General features: G+C 43.3%; 1 long non-coding RNA gene across 1 annotated transcript; it reads left to right on the top strand.

Annotated features, from left to right (window-relative positions):
• The first annotated feature begins 1,031 nt into the window (after nt 1–1,031).
• On the top strand, nt 1,032–5,392 carry LOC123725538 (uncharacterized). The gene is made up of 3 exons (XR_006758053.2): nt 1,032–1,186; nt 1,310–1,381; nt 5,188–5,392. It is a non-coding gene; the product is annotated as an uncharacterized LOC123725538 (long non-coding RNA).
• The last annotated feature ends 10,419 nt before the right edge of the window (nt 5,393–15,811 follow it).

Here is a 15,811-nt window from a genome sequence, read left to right as displayed (position 1 = left end):
GAAAAAAACGATTTAATCAATTTTAGAATAAGGCTGTAATGTAACAAAATGTGGAAAAAGTCAATGGGTCTGAATACTTAACGAAAGCACTGGTAAACCCTCCAAGAGATGAATACAGCATTAAAAGCCCTGGAACTAACCATCTAATTTACTCGTCGCTTGGACCTGATCTGACACCTTGTATTCAAGTGTATGGTGTAGATCACCAAATGTTAGATGTACATACAGTATAATTACATAACATCATCTAGCCTATTGGGGTCAAAGGAATTTAGATCATTCTGTTTTTTATTTTTTATGAATTTGTCACATTTTCTAAAAACCTGTTTTTGTTTTGTCATTATGGGGTATTGTGTGTAGATTGATGAGGGGGGAAAAACATCTATTTTAATCAAGTTTAGAATAAGACTGTATGGTAACAAAATTTGGAAAAAGTCAAGGGGTCTGAATACTTTCCGAATGCACTGTAGTTTGACTATATGAAACAGTGACTGGTTACTTTTTTCTGTTCTTTAAAACCTCTTATGGATCCGCCCATTTTTTCAATTTTTGGCTAAAATGACGTACCCAAATCTAACTGCCTGTAGCTCAGGACCTCAACCAAGGATATGCATATTTTTGATACCATTTGAAAGGAAACACTTTGAAGTTTGTGGAAATGTTAAATTCATGTAAGAGAATATAACACATTAGATCTCGTAGAAGATAATACCAAGAAAAAAACATGTACTGTCATCTTTGAAATGCAAAAGAAAAGCCATAATGTATAAGGCACTGCATCATACACCAGCAGAACCTGTTGGACCAGCACCAGAGACAGACACCATAATTTGTAAATTATCTTATTAGCTGCTGAGCATGTGTAAAACTCAAATGGAACTGTTTTGAACAAAGACGACACTGGAAGGCAAAGTCATTGAGGCCAGCCTCAATGGAGGTCTATTACATTTTATAATAATTTAGCAAACACTCTTATCCAGAGTGACTTACAGGCACGATTAGGGATAAGTGCCTTGCTCAAGATCACGTCAACAGATTTTTCACCTAGTCGGCTCGTGTATTAGAACCAGCGACTTTTCAGTTACAGGCCCAACGCTCTTAACTGCTGGGATACCTGCCCCCCAAGCATCTCAATCCAATAGACACAGTCCATGGTCCGGGTGTTGATTCCACAGCTCATCGAGAGGTTTGGAGAAACATGTTCTATACTAGTTACATCATTATGGTCCTTATGACAGGAAATTTGATTGTGATTCTTTTGTAAACATTGTACCTTTTGATTAATTTCTATTTATCCCTCTTCTTTCAGCCCAACATCTGAGACAGACACAACTTACATCTTCATTACTGAAACAGTTCCCTTGCCTCAAGGATTCAGAGGGTAAAAGTATTACATTTTAATTTTGAAACTCACTGCATTATTTATCATGCATGAGCTCTGCTATTTCCACCAAAATGGAGCACTTGAAGGTGTAATACTTTTTGAGTGTTATTTGTTGTTACTGAGCGGTTTAATTGATTCAAATAGACGCATAATGATATTAGGCCACAGATGGTCTACAGTTTTTCACACATCTGCTGCAACTTTGTTGATATACACAACTCACTATATTTAGGGAAAGACACAACTTACTATATTTAGGGAACGAGGGATTTCCCAAGTAAAATGTTATATGGCATGAAATACCTTTTGCCCATAAGAGTCAGATTTCATAGCTCCACAATTAAAAAGGGTGCAGGCCAGGCAGCAGGCTGTTAGCCAGCCTGCCAGCTTAGTGGAGTCTGCCACTAGCACAGTCAGTGTAGTCAGCTCAGCTATCCCCATTGAGACCGTGTCTGTGCCTCGACCTAGGTTGGGCAAAACTAAACATGGCTGTGTCCGCTTTAGCAATCTCACTAGAATAAAGAGCTCCTCCATTCCTGCCATTATTGAAAGAGATTGTGATACCTCACATCTCAAAATAGGGCTACTTAATGTTAGATCCCTAACTTCCAAGGCAGTTATAGTCAATGAACTAATCACTGATCATAATCTTGATGTGATTGGCCTGACTGAAACATGGCTCAAGCCTGATGAATTTACTGTGTTAAATGAGGCCTCACCTCCTGGTTACACTAGTGACCATATCCCCCGCGCATCCCGCAAAGGCGGAGGTGTTGCTAACATTTACGACAGCAAATTTCAATTTACAAAAAACCCCGGCGTTTTCGTCTTTTGAGCTTCTAGTCATGAAATCTATGCAGCCTACTCAAACACTTTTTATAGCTACTGTTTACAGGCCTCCTGGGCCATATACAGCGTTCCTCACTCAGTTCCCTGAATTCCTATCGGACCTTGTAGTCATAGCAGATAATATTCAAATTTTTGGTGACTTTAATATTCACATGGAAAAGTCCACAGACCCACTCCAAAAGGCTTTCGGAGCCATCATCGACTCAGTGGGTTTTGTCCAACATGTCTCCGGACCTACTCACTGCCACAGTCATACTCTGGACCTAGTTTTGTCCCATGGAATAAATGTTGTGGATCTTAATATTTTTCCTCATAATCCTGGACTATCGGACCACCATTATATTACGTTTGCAATCGCAACAAATAATCTGCTCAGACCCCAACCAAGGAGCATCAAAAGTCGTGCTATAAATTCTCAGACAACCCAAAGATTCCTTGATACCCTTCCAGACTCCCTCTGCCTACCCAAGGACATCAGAGGACAAAAATCAGTTAACCACCTAACTGAGGAACTCAATTTAACCTTGCGCAATACCCTAGATGCAGTTGCACCCCTAAAAACGAGAAACATTTGTCATAAGAAACTAGCTCCCTGGTATACAGAAAATACCCGAGCTCTGAAGCAAGCTTCCAGAAAATTGGAACGGAAATGGCGCCACACCAAACTGGAAGTCTTCCGACTAGCTTGGAAAGACAGTACCGTGCAGTATCGAAGAGCCCTCACTGCTGCTCGATCATCCTATTTTTCCAACCTAATTGAGAAAAATAAGAACAATCCGAAATGTATTTTTGATACTGTCGCAAAGCTAACTAAAAAGCAGCATTCCCCAAGAGAGGATGGCTTTCACTTCAGCAGTAATAAATTCATAAACTTCTTTGAGGAAAAGATCATGATCATTAGAAAGCAAATTATGGACTCCTTAAATCTGCATATTCCTCCAAAGTTCAGTTCTCCTGAGTCTGCACAACTCTGCCAGGACCTAGGATCAAGGGAGACACTAAAGTGTTTTAGTACTATATCTCTTGACACAATGATGAAAAGAATCATGGCCTCTAAACCTTCAAGCTGCATACTAGACCCTATTCCAACTAAACTACTGAAAGAGCTGCTTCCTGTGCTTGGCCCTCCTATGTTGAACATAATAAACACTCTCTATCCACCGGATGTGTACCAAACTCACTAAAAGTGGCAGTAATAAAGCCTCTCTTGAAAAAGCCATACCTTGACCCAGAAAATATAAAAAAACTATCGGCCTATTTCGAATCTCCCATTCTTCTCAAATTTTTTAAAAAGCTGTTGCGCAGCAACTCACTGCCTTCCTGAAGACAAACAATGTATACGAAATGCTTCAGTCTGGTTTTAGACCCCATCATAGCACAGAGACTGCACTTGTGAAGGCCAGCAGCATACCACCCTGCATCCCACTGCTGGCTTGCTTCTGAAGCTAAGGTCAGTCCCTAGGAGACCAGATGCTGCTGGAAGTGGTGTTGGAGGGCCAGTAGGAGGCACTCTTTCCTCTGGTCTAAAAAATATCCCAATGCCCCAGGGTAGTGATTGACACTGCCCTGTGTAGGGTGCCGTCTTTCGGATGGGACGTTAAACGGGTGTCCTGACTCTCTGAGGTCATTAAAGATCCCATTGCACTTATCGTAAGAGTAGGGGTGTTAACCCCGGTGTCCTGGCTAAATTCCCAATCTGGCCCTCATACCATCATGGCCACCTAATCATCCCCAGCTTACAATTGGCTCATTCATCCTGAAACTATTCCCCAGGTCGTTGCTGTAAATGAGAATGTGTTCTCAGTCAACGTACCTGGTAAAATAAAGGCGGTAAATGACGTTTTAATGGAGTCAGACCGAGGCTCTGCATCTGTCCTCGTGCTCCTAGACCTTAGTGCTGCTTTTGATACCATCGATCACCACATTCTTTTGGAGAGATTGGAAACCCAAATTGGTCTACACAGAGAAGTTCTGGCCTGGTTTAGATCTTATCTGTCGTAAAGATATCAGTTTGTCTCTGTGAATGGTTTGTCCTCTGACAAATCAACTGTAAATTTCAGTGTTCCTCAAGGTTCCATTTTAGGACTACTATTGTTTTCACTATATAATTTTACCTCTTGGGGATGTCATTCGAAAACAATGTTAACTTTCACTGCTATGCGAATGACACACAGCTGTACATTTCAATGAAACATGGTGAAGCCCCAAAATTGCCCTCGCTGGAAGCCTGTGTTTCAGACATAAAGATGGCTGCAAACTTTCTACTTTTAAACTTTAAAAACAGAGATGCATGTTCTAGGTCCCAAGAAACAAAGAGATCTTCTGTTGAACCTGACAATTAATCTTGATGGTTGTAGTCGTCTCAAATAAAACTGTGAAGGACCTCGGCGTTACTCTGGACCCTGATCTCTCTTTTGACGAACATATCAAGATTGTTTCAAGGACAGCTTTTTTCCATCTGCGTAACATTGCAAAGATCAGACATTTTCTGTCCACAATTGATGCAGAAAAATGAATCCATGCTTTTGTTACTTCTAGGTTAGACTACGGCAATGCTCTACTTTCCGGCTACCCGGATAAAGCACTAAATAAAATTCAGTTAGTGCTAAATACGGGTGCTAGAATCCTTACTAGAACCAAAAAATGTGATCATATTACTCCAGTGCTAGCCTCCCTACACTGGCTTCCTGTTAAGGCAAGGGCTGATTTCAAGGTTTTCCTGCTAACCTACAAAGCATTACATGGGCTTGCTCCTACCTATCTTTCCGATTTGGTCCTGCCGTACATACCTACACGTACGCTACGGTCACAAGACGCAGGCCTCCTAATTGTCCCTAGAATTTCTAAGCAAACAGCTGGAGGCAGGGCTTTCTCCTATAGAGCTCAATTTTTATGGAATGGTCATGTGTCTTATGATTATTGGTTCAACATTTTATAAGCATATTCTCTAATAGACAGGTCGGAACCAACATGGCTGAATACCTCTGGCGGATGGCAAGGAGACCCGACCCATCTGGAGGTGCAATTGTAAAGGGACCTCGGACTGGTGTTAAAGTATACACCGGACAGACGGCGATGAAAATGAGTTGTTCGGTTGTGTTCATTTTGTAATGATATCTCCTCCCATTCCCCCCCAGTTAATAAATACATGTTATTTTACCTAGAAATTGTATTTATTTACTGATGTGATTTTATTTTTATGGTGGTACAAAATAAATGTTTAACAGTTGTGAATGGATAATTTAAAAAAGCCAATTTCATATTTGTAGATAATCTCACCATTGTCATAGTAGCTGGATATTGTGATATAGTGGTTTAAGGGACTATACATATGGATTGATTTGCAGTGAACATTGTTGCTGTGAGATGCATGTGCACAGCATCAGTAATATTGAGAGGTCATATTTTGGTTTGATATATGAGGACATCAGCAATAAGACGTCTTATTCAGGTCGGATTCTAGTTGCATATGAACGTTTTAGACATCTCCTAAAAGATGTCTAAAAACCTTTCAAAATCTGACAATCATACGACATCAGGAAAAGATGTCATTGATGTCTTGACAACCGACCTGTGGCCGTTGGGAAGACAGACTAGAGATGTAGCCTATAGCCTAAATTATAGGCGTAGGCTAGGCATATTAGCCGATAAGCCTAACATTGAGTTGATGAATTAACACTGCAGTGAATATATCCAGTCAATTTCAAATCAAAATTTGTCACATGCGCCGAATACAATCTTACCGTGAAATGCTTTACTTACAAACCCTTAAACAACAATGCAGTTCAAGAAAGAGTTACGAAAATATTTACCAAATAAACTAAAGTAAAAAAAAAGAAGTAATTCAATAAAACAATAACGAGGCTATATACAGGGGGTACCGGTACTGAGTCCATGTGTGGTGGTACAGGTTAGTCGAGGTCATTTGATCATGTAGGTAGGGATAAAGTGACTATGCATAGATAAACAGCAAGTAGCAGCAAATCAAATTGTATTGGTCACATACACATGGTTAGCGAAATGCGTGTGCTTCTAGTTCCGACAATGCAGTAATATCTAACAAGTAACCTAACAAATTCACAACTACCTCATACACATAAATGTAAAGGGATGAATAAGAATATGTACAGGGGGTACCGGTCAATGTGTGGGGGTACAGGTTAGTCGAGGTCATTTAATCGTGTAGGTAGGGGTAAAGTGACAATGCATAGATAATAAAACAGCAAGTAGTAACAGTGTAAAAACAAATGGGGGTGGGGGTGTTAGTGTAAATAGTCCGGGTGGCCATTTCATTAATTGTTCAGCAGTCTTATGGCTTGGGGGTAGAAGCTGTTAAGGAGCCTTTTGGTCCTAGACTTGGTGCTCCGGTACCGCTTGCCGTGCGGTAGCAGAGAGAACAGTCGATGACTTGGCTGACTGGAGTCTTTGACAATTTTTGGGGCTTTCCTCTGACACTGCCTAGTATATAGGCCCTGGATGGCAGGAAGCTTGGCCCCAGTGATGTACTGGGCCGTACACGCTACCCTCTGTAGCGCCTTATGGTCAGATGCCGAGCAGTTGCCATACCAGGGCGTGATGCAACCGGTCAGGATGCTCTCGATGGTGCAGCTGTGGAACTTTAACGATCTGGGGACCCATGCCAAATCATTTGAAAGTTTCCTGAGGGGCAAAAGGTGCCCTCTTCATGACTGTATTGGTGTGTTTGGACCATGATAGTTAGTTGGTGATGTGGACACCAAGGAACTTGAAACACTTGACCCACTCCACTACAGCCCCGTTGATGTTAATGGGGGCCTGTTCGGCCCGCCTTTTCCTGTAGTCCACGATCAGCTCCTTTGTCTTGCTCACATTGAGGGAGAGGTTGTTGTCCTGGCACTACACTGCCAGGTCTCTGGCCTCCTTCCTATAGGCGGTGTCATCGTTATTGGTAATCAGGCCTACCACTGTTGTGTCGTCAGCAAACTTAATGATAGTGTTGGGGTCGTGATTGAGATTGTGTCATCTGTGGATCTGTTGGGGCAGTATGCAAATTAGAGTGGGTCTTGGGTATCAGGGATGATGCTGTTGATGTGAGCCATGACCAGCCTTTCAAAGCACTTCATGGCTACCGATGTGAGTTTACACAGAAAAAAAAAGAAAAGTTGATCAGATAACGAAATCCTAGGTAGCCTACAGTGGTATAGAGGTCCTGGATGGCAGGAAGCTTGGCCAAGTCTGGGTAGCAAGTCTGGGGCCAAGTCTGGGTAGCAATTTGATTAAATGTTCAGGAGTCTTATGGCTTGGGGTTAGAAGCTGTTTAGAAGCCTCTTGGACCTAGACTTGGCGCTCTGGTACCGCTTGCCGTGCGATAGCGAAGAGAAAAGTCTATGACTAGGGGGGCTGGAGTCTGACAATTTTAGGGCCTTCCTCTGACGCCGCCTGGTATAGAGGTCCTGGATGGCAGGAAGCTTGGCCCCAGTGACGTACTGGGCCATACGCACTACCCTCTGTAGTGCCTTGCGGTCGGAGGACGTGCAGTTGCCATACCAGGCAGTGATGCAACCCGTCTGGATGCTCTCGATGGTGCAGCTGTAAAACCTTTTGAGGATCTGAGGACCCATGCCAAATCTTTTCAGTCTCCTGAGGGAGAATAGGTTTTGTCGTGCCCTCTTCATGACTATCTTGATGTGTTTGGACCATGATAGTTCATTGGTGATGTGGACACCAAGGAACTTGAATCTCTCAACCTGCTCCACTACAGCCCTGTTGATGAGAATGGGGATGTGCTCGGTCCTCCTTTTCCTATAGTCCACAATCATCTCCTTTGTCTTGATCATGTTGAGGGAATGGTTGTTGTCCTGGCACCACACGGCCAGGTCTCTGACCTCCTCCTTATAGGCTGTCTTATCACTGTCGGTGATACTACTACTGTTGTGTCATCGGCAAACTTAATGATGGTGTTGGAGTTGTGCCTGGCCGTGCAGTCATGAGTGAACAGGGAGTACAGGAGGGGACTGAGCACGCACCCCTGAGGGGCCCCCGTGTTGAGGATCAGCATGGCGGATGTGTTGTTACCTACCCTTACCACCTGGGGGCGGCCCATCAGGAAGTCCAGGATCCAGTTGCAGAGGGAGGTGTTTAGTCCCAGGGTCCTTAGCTTAGCGATGAGCTTTGAGGGCACTATGGTGTTGAATGCTGAGCTGTAGTCAATGAATAGCATTCTCACATAGGTGTTCCTTTTGTCCAGGTGGGAAAGGGCAGTGTGGAATGCAATAGAGATTGCATCATCTGAGGATCTGTTGGGGCGGTATGCAAATTGGAGTGGGTCTAGGGTTTCTGGGATAATGGTGTTGATGTGACCTGCCTTTCAAAACACTTCATGGCTACAGATGTAAGTGCTATGGGTCGGTAGTCATTTTAGGCAGGTTACCTTCGTGTTCTTGGGCACAGGGACTATGGTGGTCTGCTTGAAACATGTTGTTATTGACAATGTTAGTGAAGACACTTACCAGTTGGTCAGCGCATGCTCGGAGTACACGTCCTGGTAATCCGTCTTGCCCTGCGGCCTTGTGAATGTTGACCTGTTTAACTTCTATGGGCTAGGTGGGACGTGACCGTCCCACCTGCGGGACACACTATTCAACAGCCAGTGAAATAGCATGGCGCGAAATACAAAACAGCAAAAATCTCATAATTTCATTTTCTCAAACAATCAACTATTTTACACCATTTTAAAGGTAAACTTCTCTTTAATCTAACCACATTGTCCGATTTCAAAAAGGCTTTACGGCGAAAGCATCAAATTAGATTATGTTAGGACATAAACTTCACAAGAAAAACCACAGCCATTTTCCAAACAAGGACATGCATCACAAAAACCAAAAATACAGCTAAAATATTCACTAACCTTTGATGATCTTCATCAGATGGCACTCATAGGACTTCATGTTACACAATACATGTATGTTTTGCTCGATAAAGTTCATATTTATATACAAAACCCCCATTTTACATTGGCGCGTGATGTTCAGAAAATGTATTCCCACCAACACCCCGGTGAATGTGCACATCAATTTACAAAAACACTCATCATAAACGTTGATAAAATTTACAACAGTTATTGAAAGAATTATAGATATGCTTCTCCTTAATGCAACCGCTGTGTCAGATTTTAAAATAGCTTTACGGAGAAAGCACATTTTTCTATATTCTGAGTACATAGCTCAACCATCAAAGCAAGCTATACAGATACCCGCCAAGTTCTGGGGTCAGCTAAACTCAGAATTAGTATTATAAATATTCTCTTACCCTTGATGATCTTCGGCAGAATGCACTACCAGGACTCCTACTTCCACAAGAAATGTTATTTTTGTTCGAAATACTCCATATTTATGTCGAAATACCTCGTGCGTTCAGATCACTATCCAAAGGCATAACGCGCGAGCGTATATCCAGACACGAAAAGTCAAATAGTTCCATTACCGTTCGTAGAAACATCTCAAACGTTGTTTACAATCAATCCTTAGGGTCATTTTAACATAAAACGTCAATAATATTCCAACCGGACAATAGCGTATTCATTCAAGAAGAAAAAGAACGAGGGGCGCGCTGGCGGGCTCGTGCATCACCAAGTCCTTTGTCCTCAGGCAGCCCCCTCATTGACTGAGCTCCTATTTTCTGCCCAGTAACAGGAGAAGGATGAAACACATTTCTAAAGGCTGTTGACAGCCAATGGAAGCCTTAGGAAGTGCAACGTGACCCCACAGACACTGTAGTTTCGATAGGGATTCAAAAGAAGAACTACAGTTCTCAGATTTCCCACTTCCTGGTTGGATTTTTCTCAGGTTTTTGCCTCCCATAGGAGTTCTGTTATACTCACAGACATCATTCAAACAGTTTTAGAAACTTCCGAGTGTTTTCTATCCAAATCTACTAATAATATGCAAATATTTGACTGGGCCCGAGTATTAGGCAGTTTACTCTGGGCACGCTTTTCATCCGAAAATGAAAATACTGCCCCCTATACCTTAAAAAGTTAAAGGTCTTACATCGGCTGCGGATAGCGTGATCACAGTTGTCCGGAACAGCTGATGCTCTCATGCATTCTTCAGTGTTACTTGCCTCGAAGGGAGCATAGAAGTTATTTAGCTCGTCTGGTAGGCTCGTGTCACTGGGCAACTCTCAGCTGTGCTTCCCTTTGTAGTCTGTAATAGTTTGCAAGCCCTGCCACATCTGACGAGAGTCAGAGCCGGTGTAGTACGATTCCATCTTAGTCCTGTATTGACGCTTTGCCTGTTTGATGGTTTGTCGGAGGGCATAGCGGGATTTCTTATAAGCTTCTGGGTTAGAGTCCCGCTCCTTGAAAGCGGCAGCTCTACTCTTTAGCTCAGTGCTGATGTTGCCTGTAATCCATGGCTTCTGGTTGGGGTATGTACACAGTCACTGTGGTGACGACGTCATCAATGCACTTATCGATGAAGCCAGTGACTGATGTGGTGTACTCCTCATTGGCATTGGAAGAATCCTGGAACATATTCCAGTCTGTGCTAGCAAAACAGTCCGGTAGCTTATCATTTGCTTTATCTGACCACTTAAAGGGGCAGTGAACATTTTTGTCTCATCTGTGATATTTTGGTTAAAAGGCTCAAGTTATAGAAAATGTTATTCAATATACCATATTAGTTACTTCTTACTAGTAATACATTTATTGTTTTAGAAACATTACAAAGCATGCTCATCAGTTTTTTGTATATCTTTATATATATACAGTGGATTTAAAAAGTCTACACACCCCTGTTAAAATGCCAGGTTTTTGTGATGTAAAATAATGAGACAAAGATAAATCATGTCAGAACTTTTTTCCACCTTTAATGTGACCTATAACGTGAACAATTCAATTGAAAAACAAACTGAAATCTTTGAGGGGGAAAAATAAAAAATAAAAAACTCACAATAACCTGGTTGCATAAGTGTGCACACCCTTAAACTAATACTTTGATTTTATTACAGCACTCAGTCTTTTTGGGTAGGAGTCTATTTGCATGGCACATCTTGATGTGGCAATATTTGCCCACTTTTCTTTGCAAAAGCGCTCCAAATCTGTCAGATTGCGAGGACATCTCCTGTGCACAGCCCTCTTCAGATCACCCCAGAGATGTTCAATTGGATTCAGGTCTGGGCTCTGGCTGGGCCATTCCAAAACGTTAATCTTCTTCTGGTGAAGCCATGCTTTGGAAGCTCTCTGCGGACCATGGCTTTTGCTCTGAGATGCAACTAAGAAAATGTCAGGAAAATCCTACTAGAACAGCTGAACTTTATTTGTGATTAATCAGAGTCACTTTAAATGATGGCAGGTGTGTAATGACTTCTATTTAACATGAGTTTGAATGTGATTGGTTAATTCTGAACACAGCCACATCCCTAGTTATAAGAGGGTGTGCACACTTATGCAACCAGGTTATTGTAAGGTTTTTATTTTTCATTTTTCCCCCTCGAAGATTTCAGTTTGTTTTCAATTGAATTGTAAACATTATAGGTCACATTAACAGTAGAAAAAGTTCTGACATGATTTATCTTTGTCTCATTCTTTTACATCACAAAAACCTGGCACTTTAACAGGGGTGTGGTGTGTAGACTTTATATCCACTGTATATACACTGCTCAAAAAAATAAAGGGAACACTAAAATAACACATCCTAGATCTGAATGATTGAAATAATCTTATTAAATACTTTTTTATTTACATAGTTGAATGTGCTGACAACAAAATCACACAAAAATAATCAATGGAAATCCAATTTATCAACCCATGGAGGTCTGGATTTGGAGTCACACTCAAAATTAAAGTGGAAAACCACACTACAGGCTGATCCAACTTTGATGTAATGTCCTTAAAACAAGTCAAAATGAGGCTCAGTAGTGTGTGTGGCCTCCACGTGCCTGTATGACCTCCCTACAACGCCTGGGCATGCTCCTGATGAGGTGGCAGATGGTCTCCTGAGGGATCTCCTCCCAGACCTGGACTAAAGCATCCACCAACTCCTGGACAGTCTGTGGTGCAACGTGGCATTGGTGGATGGAGCGAGACATGATGTCCCAGATGTGCTCAATTGGATTCAGGTCTGGGGAACGGGCGGGCCAGTCCATAGCATCAATGCCTTCCTCTTGCAGGAACTGCTGACACACTCCAGCCACATGAGGTCTAGCATTGTCTTGCATTAGGAGGAACCCAGGGCCAACCGCACCAGCATATGGTCTCACAAAGGGTCTGAGGATCTCATCTCAGTACCTAATGGCAGTCAGGCTACCTCTGGCGAGCACATGGAGGGCTGTGCTGCCCCCCAAAGAAATGCCACCCCACACTATGACTGACCCACTGCCAAACCGGTCATGCTGGAGGATGTTGCAGGCAGCAGAACGTTCTCCACGGCGTCTCCAGACTCTGTCACGTCTGTCACATGTGCTCAGTGTGAACCTGCTTTCATCTGTGAAGAGCACAGGGCGCCAGTGGCGAATTTGCCAATCTTGGAGTTCTCTGGCAAATGCCAAACGTCCTGCACGGTGTTGGGCTGTAAGCACAACCCCCACCTGTGGACGTCGGGCCCTCATACCACCCTCATGGAGTCTGTTTCTGACCGTTTGAGCAGACACATGCACATTTGTGGCCTGCTGGAGGTCATTTTGCAGGGCTCTGGCAGTGCTCCTCCTGCTCCTCCTTGCACAAAGGCGGAGGTAGCTGCTGCTGGGTTGTTGCCCTCCTACGGCCTCCTCCACATCTCCTGATGTACTGGCCTGTCTCCTGGTAGTGCCTCCATGCTCTGGACACTACGCTGACAGACACAGCTAACCTTCTTGCCACAGCTCGCATTGATGTGCCATCCTGGATGAGCTGCACTACCTGAGCCACTTGTGTGGGTTGTAGACTCCGTCTCATGCTACCACTAGAGTGAAAGCACCGCCAGCATTCAAAAATGACCAAAACATCAGCCAGGAAGCATAGAAACTGAGAAGTGGTCTGTGGTCACCACCTGCAGAACCACTCCTTTATTGGGGGTGTCTTGCTAATTGCCTATAATTTCCACCTGTTGTCTATTCCATTTGCACAACAGCATGTGAAATTAATTGTCAATCAGTGTTGCTTCCTAAGTGGACAGTTTGATTTCACAGAAGTGTGATTGACTTGGAGTTACATTGTGTTGTTTAAGTGTTCCCTTTATTTTTTTGAGCAATATATATATATATATATATATATATATATATATATATATGTATAGCAATCTCCCCATCAACTCCTTCACTGTCTCTGCTTCGCTCCCTTCGCTCACCTCCAACTTCACCCCGACTGGCTCTGGTTCCATCCTCGGCACCGCCGACCGTCCCGTGTGCCCCCCCCCAAAAGAAATCTTGGGGCTGCCTCTCCTCTTTCCGTGCCAGCCGATCCTCCCAGAAACGCCGTTCTGCCTTCGCTGCCTCCATCTCCTCCGGCGGGCGGCGGTATTCTCCAGCCTGTCTCCAGGGTCCCTTTCCGTCCAGTATCTCTTCCCAAGTCCAGGAGTCCTGAACCCTCTGCTCCTCCTTACCATGTTGCTTGATCCAGTTGTGGGTGGGTCGTTCTGTAACGGCTGTCTGAAGAAGTAGACCAAGGCGCAGTGTGTTGAGTGCTCATATTTAATCGAGACACTTTGAACAAAACAAGAAAATGACAGCCAAACAGTTCTGTCAGGTATAACAAAACACTAAACAGAAATTAATTACCCACAAACCCCAAAGGAAAACAGGCTGCCTAAGTATGACTCCCAATCAGCGACAACGATGTACAGCTGTCCCTGATTGAGAACCATACCAGGCCAAAACAAAGAAATACAAATCATAGAAAAAAGGACATAGAATGCCCACCCAAATCACACCCTGACCAAACCTAAATAGAGACATAAAAAAGGCTCTCTCAGGTCAGGGCGTGACACCTCTATAGGATTGTGAGAAACTTATAGGATTCTATTGGAAAAAAACACAAATCCTGTAGGATTTTGACTAGGGACTGACTTTTTAAGTCACTTGTCCAAAAATAAAAAATGGTCTGTAACATCAAAAAGGTGACTAAAAATGGTGTTGTATGATGCAAGGAACCATTTCACAAAATAACCATTATTATCACTGGTATTGACAATGTAAGCTACTGGTTGTGTAGGCTTTTTATATAACCATGCTCAAACACACCAAATCCAGTTTATCAAGGTCCTGTTGAGCAGCTGATTTTTACTACAATGTGGTGTGTTTGAGCAGGACTGGAGAAAAAAGCCTTCACACCCAATAGCTCTCCTGGACTCTCCAGGAGAGTTGGCCACTCTGCAACGTTACAATTACAACCAAATACTTATGTCTTTGCAGCTGAAAAATGAGCTCCTACAAATATTGAAATTTACATGGTTTTTAGAGTGAAGTACATCGGAAAAAAGCAAAAGAAAACTGCAAGACTGAATAGGAGAAAAAACAAGCAACAAACAAAGAAGATAGGCTTTTGAAAAATAACTATTTTTCATAAAATTGTAGTTATCTTAGCAAGCTGAATTGTTTACCAGTTGCTAAGCAGTTGCTAGGGGCTCTTTTGGAAGAAGCTAGCTAGCTAACGAAGAACAACAAAGAATATCTAGTTAACAGAAGAAAAGAAAGAGAAAATCAGGACAGAAGAAAAAGGATATCAAAGTGAAACAGTTCTCTAAAGACACAGGAGACAATAATACAAGAAACAACACTTCTGTAGCTTGTCAACTATGTGTCTGTCTATCCCTGTTCTCTCCTCTCTGCACAGGCCATACAAACGCTTCACACCGCGTGGCCGCTGCCACTCTAACCTGGTGGTCCCAGCGCGCACGACCCACGTGGAGTTCCAGGTCTCCGGCAGCCTCTGGAACTGCCGGTCTGCAGCCAACAAGGCTGAGTTCATCTCAGCCTATGCTACCCTCCAGTCCCTAGACTTCCTGGCGCTGACGGAAACATGGATTACCACAGATAACACTGCTACTCCTACTGCTCTCTCTTCGTCTGCCCACGTGTTCTCGCATACCCCTAGAGCATCGAGCCAGCGGGGTGGTGGCACTGGAATCCTCATCTCTCCCAAGTGGACATTCTCTCTTTCTCCCCTGACCCATCTGTCTATCTCCTCATTTGAATTCCATGCTGTCACAGTTACCAGCCCTTTCAAGCTTAACATCCTTATCATTTATCGCCCTCCAGGTTCCCTTGGAGAGTTCATCAATGAGCTTGACGCCTTGATAAGTTCCTTTCCTGAGGATGGCTCACCTCTCACAGTTCTGGGTGACTTTAACCTCCCCACGTCTACCTTTGACTCATTCCTCTCTGCCTCCTTCTTTCCACTCCTCTCCTCTTTTGACCTCACCCTCTCACCTTCCCCCCCTACTCACAAGGCAGGCAATACGCTTGACCTCATCTTTACTAGATGCTGTTCTTCCACTAATCTCATTGCAACTCCCCTCCAAATCTCCGACCACTACCTTGTATCCTTTTCCCTCTTGCTCTCATCCAACACTTCTCACTCTGCCCCTACTCGGATGGTATTGCGCCGTCCCAACCTTCGCTCTC

The sequence above is a fragment of the Salmo salar genome, chromosome 12, assembly GCF_965601325.2.
Source record: "Salmo salar chromosome 12, fSalSal1, whole genome shotgun sequence".
Lineage (NCBI taxonomy): Eukaryota > Metazoa > Chordata > Actinopteri > Salmoniformes > Salmonidae > Salmo > Salmo salar.
This window is presented reverse-complemented; position numbering and strand designations above follow the sequence as displayed.